Source organism: Pteropus medius, unplaced genomic scaffold (genome assembly GCF_902729225.1).
Source record: "Pteropus medius unplaced genomic scaffold, Ma_sr-lr_union100, whole genome shotgun sequence".
NCBI lineage: Eukaryota > Metazoa > Chordata > Mammalia > Chiroptera > Pteropodidae > Pteropus > Pteropus medius.
Genome location: NW_024342467.1, coordinates 1,922,383 through 1,939,061, shown reverse-complemented (window position 1 = coordinate 1,939,061; position 16,679 = coordinate 1,922,383).

Sequence of the window (16,679 nt, the reverse complement as noted above, 5' to 3'; positions counted from 1 at the left end):
CATTTCACAATTCCAATATTTTTCAAGATAGTTACTTGTGAATCTTAAAGAATTTTACCATATGCTTTGAAAATACCAGATATGCTTCTCACCACCATATAAAATAACTCTAACTTATAGTATCAAGGTTGATTTACTCATTCATCAAGTATTTATTGGGTACTCACAAAAGTCCTTATAAGAAAATGGCAGAGAGAGCTTAGATGGACACGTAAAAGAGAATGCAATATAAAGATAGAGGCAGAGATGGGAGTGATGCCACCACAAGACTATGAACACCTGCAGCCACCAGACGCTACATTTTACCCTCATTACCTAGTACCCACTGTACTAGGTAGTTACCCACTGTACTAGGTAATGAGGGTAAAATGAAGAGCAGAAATAAATCAAGTGCCTGTTGTCTAGGACTTATAGTCTCTAAAGGAAGACAATTGAAATATTCAACCCACTAAATAAATAACAAGTGACCACACATGCCAGTTTGCCCAGGACAACTTGTTTTGAGTTTTTTGTCCTTATATAATTATCAACACTTTCAATTTTAATTTTTTTTGTTTATATAATAGTCTTTCTAAAAATGATTATGTAAGTATTATGGAGGGAAAAAAATAAGGTTTATGAGAGGTCAGAGAAAGAGTAGAGTAACTCCTTTACTTTTAAGAGCTAAGTTCTCTAGAAGAGCTAACTAAGCTTTTTAGACTTAGTGAACAGCAAGTGGTTAGGCACAACTGGCTTTAACTGATATCAACAGTAGAGATCTCAGGGAGCAGAGACATTTGTTTCTCAAAAGTGGTGTTGATACAATATCAGTGTGTGACTTTAGATAAATTTTTATACAAACTAAGACGTCATTTCAATTTATTTGGTAAATATAAAGAGAACATTTGAATAAGAAAGGAATAGACATATAAGAATCTAACTACTCCCTCAGGGGCAAATTGAAATGAAAAGCAGTATAATGCCTTTTAGCCACTAAGAGCTTAGGTTTCAAATTCAGAAACCCTTAGTTTTAATCCAGCTCTACCACTGACAACTCATTTTGTGATCTTGTATAAATTGCTCAAACTCTTTAAATTTTGTATTCTTTTTTGAGGAAGAGTTAATGTTTGTAAAGTGCCTGGACTAATGCCTTCACATAGTAATTACTCAGCTAATATTAGTGGTTATTCTGTACCGTGACTCAACCACTTTGTCTGACTTCATCCTTAAACAGTATTTAAAGAAATATGAGTTGATAGCTAAAATATAATTTAAAATACTTAAGCTTCTTATCTATTTCCATTAGAATTGTCAAAGGCAGGGATGCATTATGGCATTAATTTTGGGGGTCTTAAATTACCAGGCACTGGATAGCTTAAAACAACATAAATATATTCTCTCACAGTTCTGGAGGCTAGAAGTCTGGAATCGAAGTGTTGGCAGGCCCCATTTCCTCTGGAAGCTCTAGAAAAGAATCTGTTTCATGCCTCTTCCAGCGTCTGGTGGCTGCAGGTGTTCTTAGTCTTGTGGTGGCATCACTCCCATCTCTGCCTCTATCTTTATATTGCATTCTCTTCTATGTGTCCATCTAAGCTCTCTCTGCCATTTTCTTCTAAGGACTTTTGTGATGGCATTTACAGCTTACTTGGATGATCCAGGATAGTCTCCTCATCTCAAAATCCTCAATTTAATCAGAAATCAGGTAACGGTCACAAATTTCAGGAATTAGGGTATGTTTGTATCTTTTTGGGTATACAATTCATTCACCTCACTACACTTATTAATGTGAAATATCTCCTCCACATAATGGCCACTTTTTACATTTTCCCCAGTGATGCCAATCATTCCTCGAAACTTTTCCACACTCTCAAATTCTAATCTAGAAACTTCCTTAACAGACAAGTCATGTGACTCTTCTTTCTAAACTTTTTTTTTAAAGAGGTAAATCAACTTTGCCTTATTGTTCTTCTTGTTTTATTTTCTCTTCTCTTCACCCCTCATCCAGATTTGGCATGACAAAGTAAACCCAGGAGCTGACCCCAAATGTTACTACCTTCGCCTCTGAGAAGCCAGGGACTAACTGGGGGGCTATTTTGAGTTGTGATGGCTTAAGAAATGTTTGCTCTGTAACACAATTACAGTGACTTTGGATCCCTGTATACAATTAAATAAATTATTTGATCAGATCCTTTTTGATCAAAGGAAATCTGTGAGGATTAATTAGCAGCTCCTCTTTATTGCTTTGAAAAATACAGGAAAGTCAGGCATGATTCACCAAAAATGAGGTCTGGAGACAAAGTTGGAAAATCCTTTTCTCTGTAGATAAATAGCATGAAAGTGCTAGTAGTAAGCCTAAGGTTTTCACACCAGATGTAAAAAGCAGAAAGTCAGCAGCAGATAGAAGTTTATTTCTAACGGGTTGGGTAAAAGCATCAAGAGAGTTCCTGGTCAGAGACACAGCTGATACTGTACAAAACATGGAAATTGAACCAAACCAGAAGAAAGTTGCCTCCTAGTAAGGTAGCTTCACTAGAAAAGAAAGAGTGTAGAAATCAGGTTCTAATTCCCTATGTTCTTGCTTCTTCCCAAAGACTGCCAAATGATTAAAATAACGATACCAATTTATATTGGCCAAAATTTTGTCTTAACATCTGTTGAGAGAATCTAAAACAAGTAGGTAGAAAATAAGGGAAATCAAGGATAGACAGTCACCACAGCCTTCGATCTTATCCTAGGCATGGAGAGACTTCTGCTTACGAAGGAGTAAACAGAAAGTCAAATAAACCATGACAGTGCTTATGTTAAAAAAGTGAACAGTACTCAAGATGGAGATAAGAGGTATTCTTAAAATTTTATTATAAAAAGCAGAAAGAAATTTTAGAGAGCATTTACTTTATCTAACTAATTATAGAGCAATCGTGTAGACTCTAAAAGAGAATATAGTGAAGACAATAGCAGTTTGGTATCTTTGTCCAGCAATAAGCTATGCAATATATTTACTTTTTAATTTAATTTTATATATAAAAATAAAGCCATGGATGCATATAATTTAAGTAGTGAAATAGTCCTCCTACTGGATCTTGTCATGAAATGTAGAAATTCTTTCTGTCTGTCCCTATGCCGCACTCCTTTATATGTTTAAATTGATTCTTCTGGCATTTGCATCCACATCTCTGAACAGTATTCATACATCACTACTTCTACCTCTTTATTTTTTTCAAGAATTATCTATTGACTTTTTGTAGAGAAGATGTGGATTTAGCTCTTTTCTCCATGATTCCACTGTTCCTACAATAAACATCCTCTCTCCATCCTCTCATTTTGTTATATTGTAATTTTAGTTAGATCTATTGATTTACATTAATCGATGTCTATTTTTAACATCTATAATTATAATGATTATAATTTTATATTTTAATTATTAAAAGAAGATAAATTAAAACAAGTAATCAACATCCTCTAAAATGTTCAATTATATAATAAAATCAAGAAGTAATTTGAAATGAAAGAAAGCTAATTTTCTTCTATAGCATAGGTTGAAATTAATAAATACAATTATATTATTTATATTGATAGAGAAATATAGATTCAAATAAGTTCTTTAAAAATGGAAAGTCAACACTATTGTAATTCAAATATACACAAATTTGCAATAACTGAAGAAAAAGAAATTAAATGTATTCCATTTTTTTAAATGGAGAAAACAAATTGTTAAACATTAAAAAAAGGTAAAAAACAAGATGACAGTATAATGCCAAGCTTTGATAATAAATGCAAGTGGCCTGAAATACCATAGTAGAAATTTTAAAAATTCTTGAACTTGATCAATTAGATAAAACCCACAACCAGTGTTTACAATTCTTTGACCATACCTAAAACAAAAGACATACTGTTTAAAAGTTAAGGGTCATGAAAGATTTATTAAGTAAGCAAAAAAGAGATCTATATCATTAGTATCAGATAAATTAGAAATATCACCCCCAAACTAACCCAAGAGAAGTAGGAAAGAAATGACAAAGATAAAATCAGAAATTAACAAATTAGAAAATAGGAACAAAATAATAGAAATGTTCAATATGATGGTTCTTTTTTTATATATTTTTTATTTATTTATATTTATTTATTTAAATTAAGTTTATTGGGGTAACATTGGTTAATACAATTATATAATTTTCAAGTGTACATTATCATTTGACATCTGTGTTTACCACCCAAAGACCAGTTTCCTTCAGCTACCATATATTTGATCCCCTTTACCTACTTCACCCTCCCCCATCCTCCTATATTTGACAATCTCTTTACCCTTGCCTACTTCCCCCCTCCTTACCCTACTAGTAACCACTAGTCTATAGTCCTCTGGTAACCACTAGTCTATAGTCCATGTTCATGGGTCTCCATTTGTTCGTCTGCTTATTTGTTGCTTTTAGGTTTATATCCCATATATAAGTGATATCATGTGATTTACATTTTCTGTCTGGCTTATTTTGCTTAGCATGATTATCTTAAGGTCCATCCATGTTGTCACAAATGGCTGTATTTCATCTCTTCTTATGGCTGAGGAATATTCCACTATATGTATGTTACACGGCTTCTTTAGCCAATCATCTATCATAGGACACTTTGGTTGCTTCCATGTCCTAGGCACTGTGAATAATGCTGCTGTGAACATCGGTGTGCAAATATCTTTTTTGGATATGGGTTTTCAAGTCTTTGGAGTAAATACCCAGTAGAGGGATTGTTAGATCATATGGTAGATCAATTCTTAGCTTTTTGAGGAACCTCCATACTGTTTTCCATAGTGGCTGTACCAATTTGCAGTCCCACCAGCAATGTCATGAGGGTTCCTTTTTCTCTGCATCCTATCCAACATTTGTTACTACTTGAACTGTTGAGTATAGCTATTCTAACAGGTGTGAGATGGTATCTCATTGTGGTTTTGATTTGCATTTCCCTAATAGCTAGCGATGGTGAGCATCTTTTTACATGTTTGTTGGCCATTTGTATGTCCTCTAGGGAGAAGTTTCTGTTCAGGTCCCCTGCCCATGTTTTGATTGGATCGTTTGTTTTTTTGTTGTTGTTATTGAGTCATATGAGTTCTTTGTATATTTTGGATATTAGGCCCTTATCAGAAGTGTTGCTTGCAAATATATTTTCCCATTCAGATGGTTGTTTCTTTACCTTGTTGGCAATTCCTTTTGCTGAGCAGAAGCTTTTTAGTTTGATGTAGTCCCATTCATTTATTTTTGCTTTTACTTCCCTTGCCTTAGAGGTCAGATTCATAAAATCCTCTTTAAGTCCAACGTCCTTGAGTTTCGTTCCTATATTTTCTTCTATGCATTTTATTAATTCCAGTCTTATGTTCAGGTCCTTAATTCATTTTGAGTTAATTTTGGTGTGTGGTGACAGACAACAGTTTACTTTCATTCTTTTGCAAGTGGCTTTCCAGTTTTCCCAGCATCATTTATTGAAGAGGCTTTCCTTTCTCCACTATATGTTTTTTGGCTTTTTTGTCGAAAATTATTTGCCCATATAAATATGGGTTTACTTCTGGACTCTCTATTCTGTTCCACTGGTCCATGTGTCTATTTTGCTGCCAATAACATGCCATTTTGATTACTATCGCTTTGAAGTATAATTTGAAGTTGGACAAAGTGATGCTCCTAGCCTCGTTTTTTTTTTTTTTTCCTCAGGATGGCTTTGGCAATTTGAGGACTTTTGTGCTTCCATACACAAATCTGATGATTTTTTGTTCTATTTCTTTTAAAAAATGCTGATGAGATTTTGGTGGAATTGCATTAAATCTGTATAATACTTTAAGTAATATGCATTATTTTAACTATGTTGGTTCTTCCAACTAGAACATGTAATATCTTTCCATTTCTCTATATATTCTTCGATTTCTTTTAATAGTGTCTTACAGTTTTCATTATATAGATTCTTCACTTGAGCCTCATTAAATTTATTCCAAGCTATTTATTCTTTTTCGTTACAATTGCAAAAAGAATATTTTTCCAATTCTTTTTCTGACACTTCATTATTAGGAGTATAGGAAAGCTATGGATTTTTAGACATTGATTTTTGTATCCAGAGACTTTATTGTATTTGCTTATTGTTTCTAGTAGTGTTCTTGTGAGTCCTTAGGGTTTTCTATATAGAGAATCATCTCATCCAAATAGTGACAGTTTGGACTTCTTTGTTTCCCTATTTGATGCCTTTATCTTTCTCTTGCCTGATTGCACTTGCTAGACCTCCAATGTTATATTGAATAGCAGTGGCGACAGTGGACAACCTTGCCTTGTCTCTCTGATCTTAGAGGGAAGTTTTTTTAGTTTTTTCACCATTAAGTATAATGTTGAGGAGGGGTTTGTCATTTATATTAAGGTACTTTCCTTCTATACCAATTTTGTGAAGTGTTTTGATCATAAATGGATGCTGTATCTTGTTGAAGGCTTTTTCTGCATCTATTGATATGATCATATGATACTTATTTTTTAATTTGTTTATGTGGTGTATCACATTAATCAATTTTCGTATGTTAAACCAGCCCTGTGCCCCTGGGATGAAGCCCACTTGATCGTGGTATATAATCTTTTTAATATGTTGCTGTATTTGATTCGCTGGTATCTTATTTAGGATTTTTCCATCTGTGTTTATGAGAGATATTGGTCTGTAATTTTTGTGTGTGTGTTTTTGTGTTATCTTTGCCAGGTTTTAGTATCAGGGTGATATTGGCCTTATAAAATGAGTTAGGAGGTATTGCCTCCTCTTCGATTTTTTGGAAGAGTTTGAGAAGAATAGGTATTAAATCTTTGAATGTTTGGTAGAATTCATTGGTGAAGCCATCTGGTCCTGGACTTTTACTTTTTGGTAGGTTTTTGATGATTGTTTCAGTTTCCATACTGCTGATCTGTCTATTTAGATTTTTCGGTTCTTCTTGCTTTAGTCTCTGAAGGTTGTATCTAAGTACTTGTCCATTTCTTGTAGGTTATTAAATTTGGTGTTATATACTTTTTCATAGTATTCTTGTATGATCCTTTGTATTTCTGTGGTGTCTGTCATAATTTCTCCTCTTTCATCCCTGATTTTGTTTATATGTGTCCTTTCTCTTTTTTCTTTAGTGAGTCTAGCCAGGAGTTTGTCAATTTTATTAACCTTCTCAAAGAACCAGCTCTGTGTTGCATTTATTTTTTCTATTGTTTTTTTGTTTTCAATTTCATTTATTTCTGCTCTAATTTTGATTATTTCTTTCCTTCTGCTGACTTTAGGCTTCATTTGTTCTTCCTTTTCTAGTTTTTTAAGATGAAGCTTTAGGTTGTTTATTTGGGCTCATTCTTGTTTTTGGAGATAGGCCTGTAATAATATGAACTTTCCTTTTATGACTGCTTTTGCCATGTCCCAAAAGGTTTGATATGTTGTACTATCATTATCATTCATTTCTATGTATCTCTTTATCTCTCTTTTTATTTCTTCTCTGACCCAGTTATTCTTCAGCAGCATGTTGTTAATCTCCATGTATTTGTGGTTCTTTCTGATTTCTTTCTGCAGTTGATCTCTAGTTTCAAAGCATTATGATCAGAGAATATGGTTGGTATGATTTCAATCCTCATATTTGTATAGGCTATCTCTGTCCCAGTATGTTGTTGATTCTTGACAATGTTCCATGTGCACAAGAGAAGAATGTATAAGCAGCTCTTTTGGGATAGAAGGCTCTGTAAATGTCAATTATGTCTAGTTGGTCTAATGTGTCATTTAAGGATGTCATTTCCTTATTGATTTTCTTTTTGGATGATTTGTTTATATGCAACAGTGGGATATTTAGGTCCCCTACTAGGATAGTGTTTTGGTCTGTTTCTCCCTTTAGTTCTGTTAGTAATTTACATATTTCGAGGCTCCCTGATTGGAAGCATAGATATAAAAGTGTTATGTCTTCTTGGTACATGATTCTCTTTATCATTATGAAGTTTCTCTCAGTATCTTTCTTTATCTTTTTTAGTTTGAAGTCTATTTTGTCTGATATTAGTACCGCTACTCCTGCTTTTCTCTGAATGCCATTTGCTTGAAATATCATTTTCCACTCTTTCACTTTGAGTCTATATTTGTCTTTGGAGCTGAGATGTGTTTCCTGGAGGCAGCATATGGTTGGGTTTTGTTTTTTGATCCATTCTGCAACTGTGCCTTTTTATTGGTGAGTTCAATCCATTTACATTTAGAGCGATTATTGAAATAATGAGGTCTTCTTATAGCCGTTTTATCTTTTGCTTTCTGGTAGCTCAGTGTTTTCATTGCTTCCTTGTCCTTGTGTTTCTGTTTTCTTTATTTTGGTTGGCTTTTGTGGATTTTCCTTTGGTCTTTCTTTTTTTATGTTATATACTCGGGTTCTGAATCTTTGGCATGTGGTTACCATTATGAATATGTAAAGGATAGTTATATATATAGTTGTACATTTTCTTCTGCACGTGCCTTATCTCCATTTCCCTTTACAAATTTGGATCTTTGAATCCCCTCCTTTCCAGTCATTGTTATCTCAGTTTGTCCCTATGTATGCTGAACGTTCATTACTATCCTGCTATAGAACTTCTCTTATTATTTAGGCTTATAATACCCTATTCTTAGTAAGGGCTGCAAACCTCTGCTTCTATTTGCCTGATCATTACTTTACTCCTAATTATGTTTTTTTTTTTTTGGCCATTTTGTTTTAAGTGAACTGACCCCTTTCAGTATTTCCTGTAGTGCAGGCCTCATAGTGGAGTATTCTCTCGATTTTTGTATGTCTGGAAAAGTCTTAATTTCTCCTTCATATCTAAAGGAGAGCTTAGCTGGATACATTATTCTAGGCTGGTAGTTCCTTTCACTTAATAGTTTAAATATTTGATTCCATTCCTTTCTGGCTTGTAAGGTATGTGCTGAGAAGTCCGAGGATAATCTAATGGGTTTACCTTTATAAGTTACCCTTTTCTTCTCCCTAGCTGCCCTGAAAATTCTATCTTTGTCATTGATTTTAGATAATTTTAATACAATGTGTCTTGGTGAATGCCTTTTTAGATTGAAATAATTGGATGTTCTGTTGACTTCTTGAATTCCAAACTCCAGCTCATTCCTTAGATTTTGGAAATTCTCGTCAACTATTTGTCTGAAAAAACTTTCTAATCTCTGTTTCTTTTCCTCGCCTTAGATAATTACCATTATTCTTATGTTTCCTTTCCTGATGGTATCAGCTAGTTCTTGAATTTCTCTCATTATTTTTCATTCTTTGGTTTCTCTCTTCTTCTTTCTGATTTGTTTCTAGATTTCTGTCTTCAGTATCACTGATCCTTTCCTCCTTTTGGTCGACTCTATTTCCCAAGCTTGCTATTTTATTTTTCAACTCTTGCAGTGTGTTTTTTTTTATCTCCAGAAGATCTATTCTGTTTTTTTTTTTTTTTTTGGGTTTCAATCTCCTTGCTGAGATAGTTCTTTGAAAAAAAAAAAATCCTTACTTACCTTAAAAAAAAAACTGCACTGATTAAGCAAATAAAATTCTGTTGGAAATGGTATAAATGAATTATGAATAAACTAGAAATTACCTATCTAAGAATAAACATAATAAGAAATATAGTTTGGACAAATATAAAGAAAACTAAAATGCTTCACTCAAACATGAAAAATAAGACATAATAAACTAAAAAACATACAAGAGATTCTATATTTGTATCAGAACATAATTCACTTAAAATAAGGGACAAGAACTCATAGTTAAGTGTGAAGAAAAAAGTTTCGATTGGTAACAAAAAATATGAAACTGAGTTTATTTTATATATTAGGAATTGTTTTTTGAAATGTATTTTCTTTATGCTTCCATAGCTATGTCTATGTATAGGCTAAGATGTGAGGTTTATTGTCTGGAAAAAGGAGGCGTGTATCAAGGATCATAAAATAAAGAAGAGAGATTTCATCTGGAGGTGTGCTTCTTAAACTTTAATGTTCATCTATGTGATGATCTTGTTTCAATGCAGTTCTTGATCTTGTAGTTCTGGGTCAGTCCTAAGACTCTGCATTTGTAAAACGTGCCTCATCGATGCTGTACCTCCTGGTCCATAGACTACACCCTGAGCTGCAAGGCCCAGAGCAGTGGTTCTCTAAGTGAGGACCCAGAATGGCAGCTCTAGTAGAGGTGCAGATTCTCAGGCCCTACCCTGGACATACTGGGTTAGATACTCTGGGAGAGGGGTCAGGTAATCTGTTTTAATAATCCTTCTAGGTGTTTTTGATTCCCCTTAACATTTGAGAACCACCGTCCTGGCAGGAAGAGAATATACATAGAAAGTCATTTTGTGGCTGAGTTTGAGTAAGTATGTGTGTGTGTAAGACTCAATTATTTTAGTTCTATCAAATGGTATGATTCACTGGGGCAGGGAGTAAGTGATTAAGGACCTATAGAAATACCAGATGGATTTGACAGAAAATTCTCAGTGAAGAGATATTGCTCCTGCTTCTCAGAGGATTTGTAAGCCTTCAGAGAAACCCACTACAGTGCAAGAGGGTAGATAGAGATGTATAGATTGGTAAAACTGATTTAGTATAACCCAATACCTCACAGACTATATGTGCTCCATAAGATATCCCAACATTACCAGTGCCCCCATGGTGGTCATGAAAGAAGCCAGAAAAGGCTTTTGTGGGATTTAGTGTGGGAAATGTTGTATTAGAGAGAGACAAAGAGACCTTTAGAAAAGATTAAAAAGTGGCTCTCCAATTCTAGGAAGAGAATGATAGTAACAGCTGTAATCAGGCATTTCATAGAGACTGTTACTGCCCATGTAAGAGCATTATTGTTTGGGATGGCTTAATTCCCCAGGAACAATCACAGCACTTTGGCCCTGCCTGGAGAGCAGATCTAAATTATTCCTGACAGTGAGGGTAGGGCCACAAGCTCAGAGATGGGGCTTAGGGTGGGGAAGGGACTGGGTTGACAGAACTTGGCCCCGGGCTCTTCCTCCAGTTTCTTGAAGTGGATGATACAGAGGCTTCTCCCTGCAAAATCACCATCTGGAAAAGGAAAAGTGGCAGGAAAAAGAACTGAAGAAGGAAGAAATCAACCTAGAGAATTTGAACTTAGAATTGAATGAATATTTTTTTAAAAAGATTGTTTTTAAACAAAATGAGATATAGTTACTTCTAATTGGCAGTTCACTTTTTTTCTGCCTTTAGTAGGTTCTGGGGAGTCCAAAACAAGAAATAAAGCTAAACTTATTTTTATATAGGTGAGTTTAGAGTGCAAATTTCAATCCTAGTATTTTTATACAGAAAATAGGTCATGATAATAACTGTGACTCAATACATGAAGTGAACAAATAATGTTTGGGGTTATTATTATTATTTTTTGCATAGCTTTCTCAATAAAATTGACTTCCTCCATTTTGTTTTGTTTTCAATCATAATAAATTGGTTTAAAAATTCTTTGAGAATAATACATGTGTCAGAATAAAGCTTGTTCTCCATAGAGTGAAACTGTGGGTAAATTTTATCTTTTCATACTGCATGTGTTCTGGAGAGAGGCTGTCTGCTCTGAGTCTCACATATGCTTCTTTCTATATCAGTTTTTACATCTTAAAAATGGTGGTAATAATTGTGCCAGCCACAAAAGATTGTTTTATGTAGTAAATGAATTCACAACCTTACTACAATCCATGACACGTAGTAAGTGATAAGTGTTAGCTAGCTCTTGTCATTTTTTTCTGTTTTTCTTTTCAAAACTTTCCACAATAATTATTATTTATTTTCTCTAGGAATCTTTATTTAGCATGTGAGTTTTAAGTATTTACTGCCTTGGTATTTCAGTTAAAGTTAGTAAAGTATTACTATATTTTAAGTGATTCTTTCTTGAAAGGAAATGCAAAACTGTAGAGATTTCTGTTCCCCTTTCCTGATAAATTTCTGTATCTGATAATTTTATTTATGTACCATTCTATGAATTTCACAAGCACCCTTTATTTTCATTTTTGAAAGTCATTTGAAAGAAATTAATTTAAAGGACTATAACTTAAACTAGTTAATGTAAATGTAACACCTGACAGAAAACAATCTGAGCATTTCAATGACTTTGAGGTGATTTGGTGGCTTCCCTTTTCACTATCTTTCTATCATAATTAAAAATTAAAGTTTCATGTAATTAAAAGAATCTGGCTTTCACCATCATTCTAATAACATGTGGAGGTAAAAATAGCATAGTTGGCAACTTGAGATAGTCTGGAGTTTGCATTTGTCATTCAGAGCAGATAATCTTATGGGCCTCCTTCTTTTGTCAGGGACAGGAAATAGATTTTTGATGCTATCTAATATTGATTGAACTGTCACACACTGATGGGACACAATTTGAAGGGTACTGTTTTAAGCAAAGCTGAAGTGTTCTTTTTACATGACAATTATGAAAGGAGGGGTTTCACTGACTTCCTTAAAGAAAACTCTTGCCTACAAAAATTATTTGACTTTACTTGAAAGGGTTTTTTTGGAGGTGTGGTAGAGGAAAGATAACATGTGAAGATTGGAAGACTTGTTTTTTCTTTGTCCTGAGTCAATTTGCATCTAATCTGAGCAAATTGTAAAACATGATGGCTTTACGCTAGCTCTTTTCTTCTTATTGGTATTTTACTTATAATGGAGCCAACGAAATTTTTAATCCAAGAAAAATAGACGATAACCCAAGGAAAACAGCAGTTATTCAGCCTTAGGGAAAAAATTCTTTAAATTATTTAGATATAAAAATATTTATTTGAACATTGAAAGGAAGAGAAAAGCTAATAACAAAGAACTCTAATTGAAGTAATATTTCTGGATAACTTTCTATACAGATAGACGAATAAATAAACTCCAGAATTCAATTGTTTCTTGGCTTAGTGTTTAATGGAGTTCTACAATCTCTTTCCTTAAATAAGTGACCTGATTCGATTTCAGATATAATTAAGTGGTAGTTTTGAGGGCAACACTTCACAAATACAATTTTACTATAAGAAATGTTCATTGAAAATAGCAGTCTACTTTATTACTAAATGGAACATGATTTCACTGTCTACATTTATTCTTTTTCATATTGTTTAAGAGCCATGGGCTGAGGATCTGTTATTTTTCTCTATATAAAATATGTTTATATTCATTCAAGAAAAACAAATACTGTTTTAAAATGAATTTCTTAGTAGGAAAACAGCCAAATTGATTTTAATAAATGCCTACTACAGTTCTGAGAGTTTAAAGAAACCCACAATGATATTACCACCAATAATTTTTAATTTCATCTTAATAGCTGAAAATAAATAGTTTTTAAAAATAATCCCCTTTTCTTCTTATATAAGTAACAAATGCAGAATGTATAAAACAGAAAACCTCATAGGAAAATAAGAAAAAATTACTCAATATTTATACCTCTAAGACATCATTGTTAATGGTTTGTTTTCTATACTTCCAAATTTTTTCCTATGTATATTTTATATTTTAGCAAGTGGTACTACAATATATTGCTGCTCTATGGCCTTCTTTTTTCCATAATGATTTTGAATACTTTCCTTAAATATTACTTAAATTAAATAAGTAAATTAAATATTACTTAACGTTTTCCATAAACATAGCTCTTTTACATTTTAAAAAATGGCTGCAGAACACGTCCAATATGCATGAACATAGTTTATCTAGATCTTTCTTTATTATTGGAAAATTGTACTGTTTCCAATTTATTCCATCAAAATGTGTATTGGTTGCACATACATGTCAGTGTCTCTATCCTTAAGACATTCTTAAAGTAGAATTGCTTAGCTAAACGGTATGCATGCATTTAAACATTTTACACTTACTCTTATCTTGAAAATTTGTTCTAATTAAAAATATTTATTATTATAATTTTGAAAGAAGACAATGAGTAGAAGATTGAATAGATTTAAAAACAGGTTTCCCTAACTTAAGTAGAAAAATATATATGTATATCACAAAGAAAAAAACTTTTTTTTGTGTTTCAGGCTAAAGTCAGAAAGAAAAGAAAAGAAAAAAATATACTAGAATTATAGTGAAAAATCAATTGAAGGCTTTATCACATACGTTGTCAACCAGGGGTAAATCTTGTTCCCTGCCTCCCCAAATTTGTCATTGTTTGGAGAGACTTTTGGTTGTTGCTACTGAGAAGGGTTGCTACCGGCATTTTGTGAGTAGAGGCCAGGGTGCTGCTAAATATCTTACAATACATGGGACACTCCACCTTCCTGCTTCAAAAACAATACAAAATCCAACAATAAATTATCTGGCCCCAAATGTTAATAGTACTAATGTTGAGCAATTTTATTAGAAACTACATGAAATATGAGAATGAGCTCACAGCAAGGATAAATGTTATCAAATCTTTCTTAGAAGAAGACTACCTCAGAGGTCTTACATTTTGAACTTCAAGAGCTGACACTGGCAATTAAAAACTTCAAATAGATGTATAAGCAAAGAGATGATGGACCTGTTCTCTGATTGGAACCATGGTTTATTTAAATAGTGATAGTTCACAAATACATGCTAGAAAGGATGGCCAATAGACATGCTTTTTACTGTAGGCTTTACTTCCCTGATTATTTCACCAAACATTTTATTGGCAGTATGTATATGTAGATCTTTGGATTTATATTTATAGGGCTATTTTTAAAAAAACGTTTAAAAAGAGAAAATTATTCAGATGTGAAAGTATGGAGTTCATAGTATGTTTTTTATATTTAAATGGCTGATTTATATGCCCAAATCAACTGTTGGTAGCTAACGATATTTCAGAGTGATTAAGTTCTCTTAGCCAGCTGATACGGGATGTGCCTTGAAAATCCAACTTATTTCAATGAAAATTGTTACACAAAGAGTGAGACTATAGAAGATTGTTTCATGAAAATGTTACAAATCTCACATTTGGTCACAGCAGGGTTGAATCAGTAACTTTGGTACTGGGATTTCTGATACTTTATAAAATAAACAAATATTCCCAGTTCTCACATCATGATACCAACCCCTACTATATGAAGGAAACGAAAACAAATACCATGTGTCAGATGAATTAATCTTACAAATAATAGATGACCGATGTTCTCAAAGTAAGTGAAACTCTCAAAGATTCCTCCACAAAGGAGAAAGCATGGTAATTACTATTTTTGTCTTAAAGGTGGGAAATAGGGAGAGATGAAAGACTAAAACAAGTAGAAGACTTTTTATTTTTTGCCTAATTTATTATTGAATTATGCTTGTCAATAGATATCAGACTTCTGTTCTATGAATGAGTATACTGAGGTGCGGTTGGAAATATTTATTAAAAAATTGTATTCTTTTTTTCATTGCACTTTGGCAAAAGTCAACTATAGAGCTAGTTGCATAAATTCAGCATAGATTGGCAGAGTCTCCTTGTAAGTTAAACATTTTGATAATCAGTGGTTAGAGTTTGTTTTCCGACTCAGCAGATGTAACTCCCAGTTGATGTACAATTGTGTCTTAAGCCATCTCTCTAATTTATATCTTTATACCTTGATGATACAGCAGATGAGATGGATGAACACTGTTAGGTCCAGGAGGGCCCTATGCTTACCCGCATAATGTGGGAACCAGACTTCTCTCTCACCTTTGTGTGGGAGGTCTGGTTCCCACACTACTAGAGGTAGGGATAAGGCCCTCCTGGACCTAATAAATACTTCATCAAGATTGAAAATAGGGAGACCAATCTCCATAGCATATTGATAACATGAATAAATTAGAATTGGCCAACAGAAGCAACTCTCTTTTGTCTAATTACTGCAGGAAATGAACAATTCAGTATCAACCTAGTATGTCAAAACCAAAGTATTCTAGTTGTCTAGAGAGGACAGATTTCAAAATTCAAATAGACAGTATTAAATAGTTTTATTACTAATTTGGATCAATTTGTTTAAATACCTTGGGATAGATTTTGCAGGCTGGCAATTTGGAAAGCAATGCTGTTAAAGTATTTAGAACAATAAGAAAATACTGAATATTATTTTATTATCAAGGAGACAACTATTTATACTTGTTTTAAACTTTTACATGTAAGATAATTTCTGCCATGCTCTGCAGTGTTAAAATGGGACCTCAGTCAAGATCCTGTTCAGGAATACTCAAACAGAATATTCTGCCTCTCTAGTATTAATGGTTCTATTAATATAGTAATAATAATTCTATATTTTCATATGTGCCAGAATTACTAACCAGAAGTTAGTAATTATTAATGTATTAATTTTTCAGGTGAAATAAGTTCTCTCAGAATAAATAAAGGCAGTAACTTAACTAATATATCAAGTTCTCTGACTTTATGACTTTTAGAGTTTAAATAATATATGCCAAATTTTAATGAAAGAACAATGGAACAAATTTGTTATGAAATAGATAATACTTCCCTTTCATACTCTATCATTAAATTTTATTTTTTTCAAAGAGAAATTGAAGTTCAATGACATAAAATATTAGATAATACAGACTATATAAACAATGTAACCTCTTTAAAAAGGGTATACATATCCATACAATCATAGCATTTACATTAAAATAAATGCATATTGCAAAAGCAGTGAGTAAATTTTATTTTTTATTCAGTTAGCCAGGAGCTATTTAATAGCTCCTTCAAAAAGTCTAGTAAAAAAATCTCCCTTTATATTTCAAAAACATTTCAAAGTAATAAATGAAATTGTTTCTCTTTTTTATTTCACATA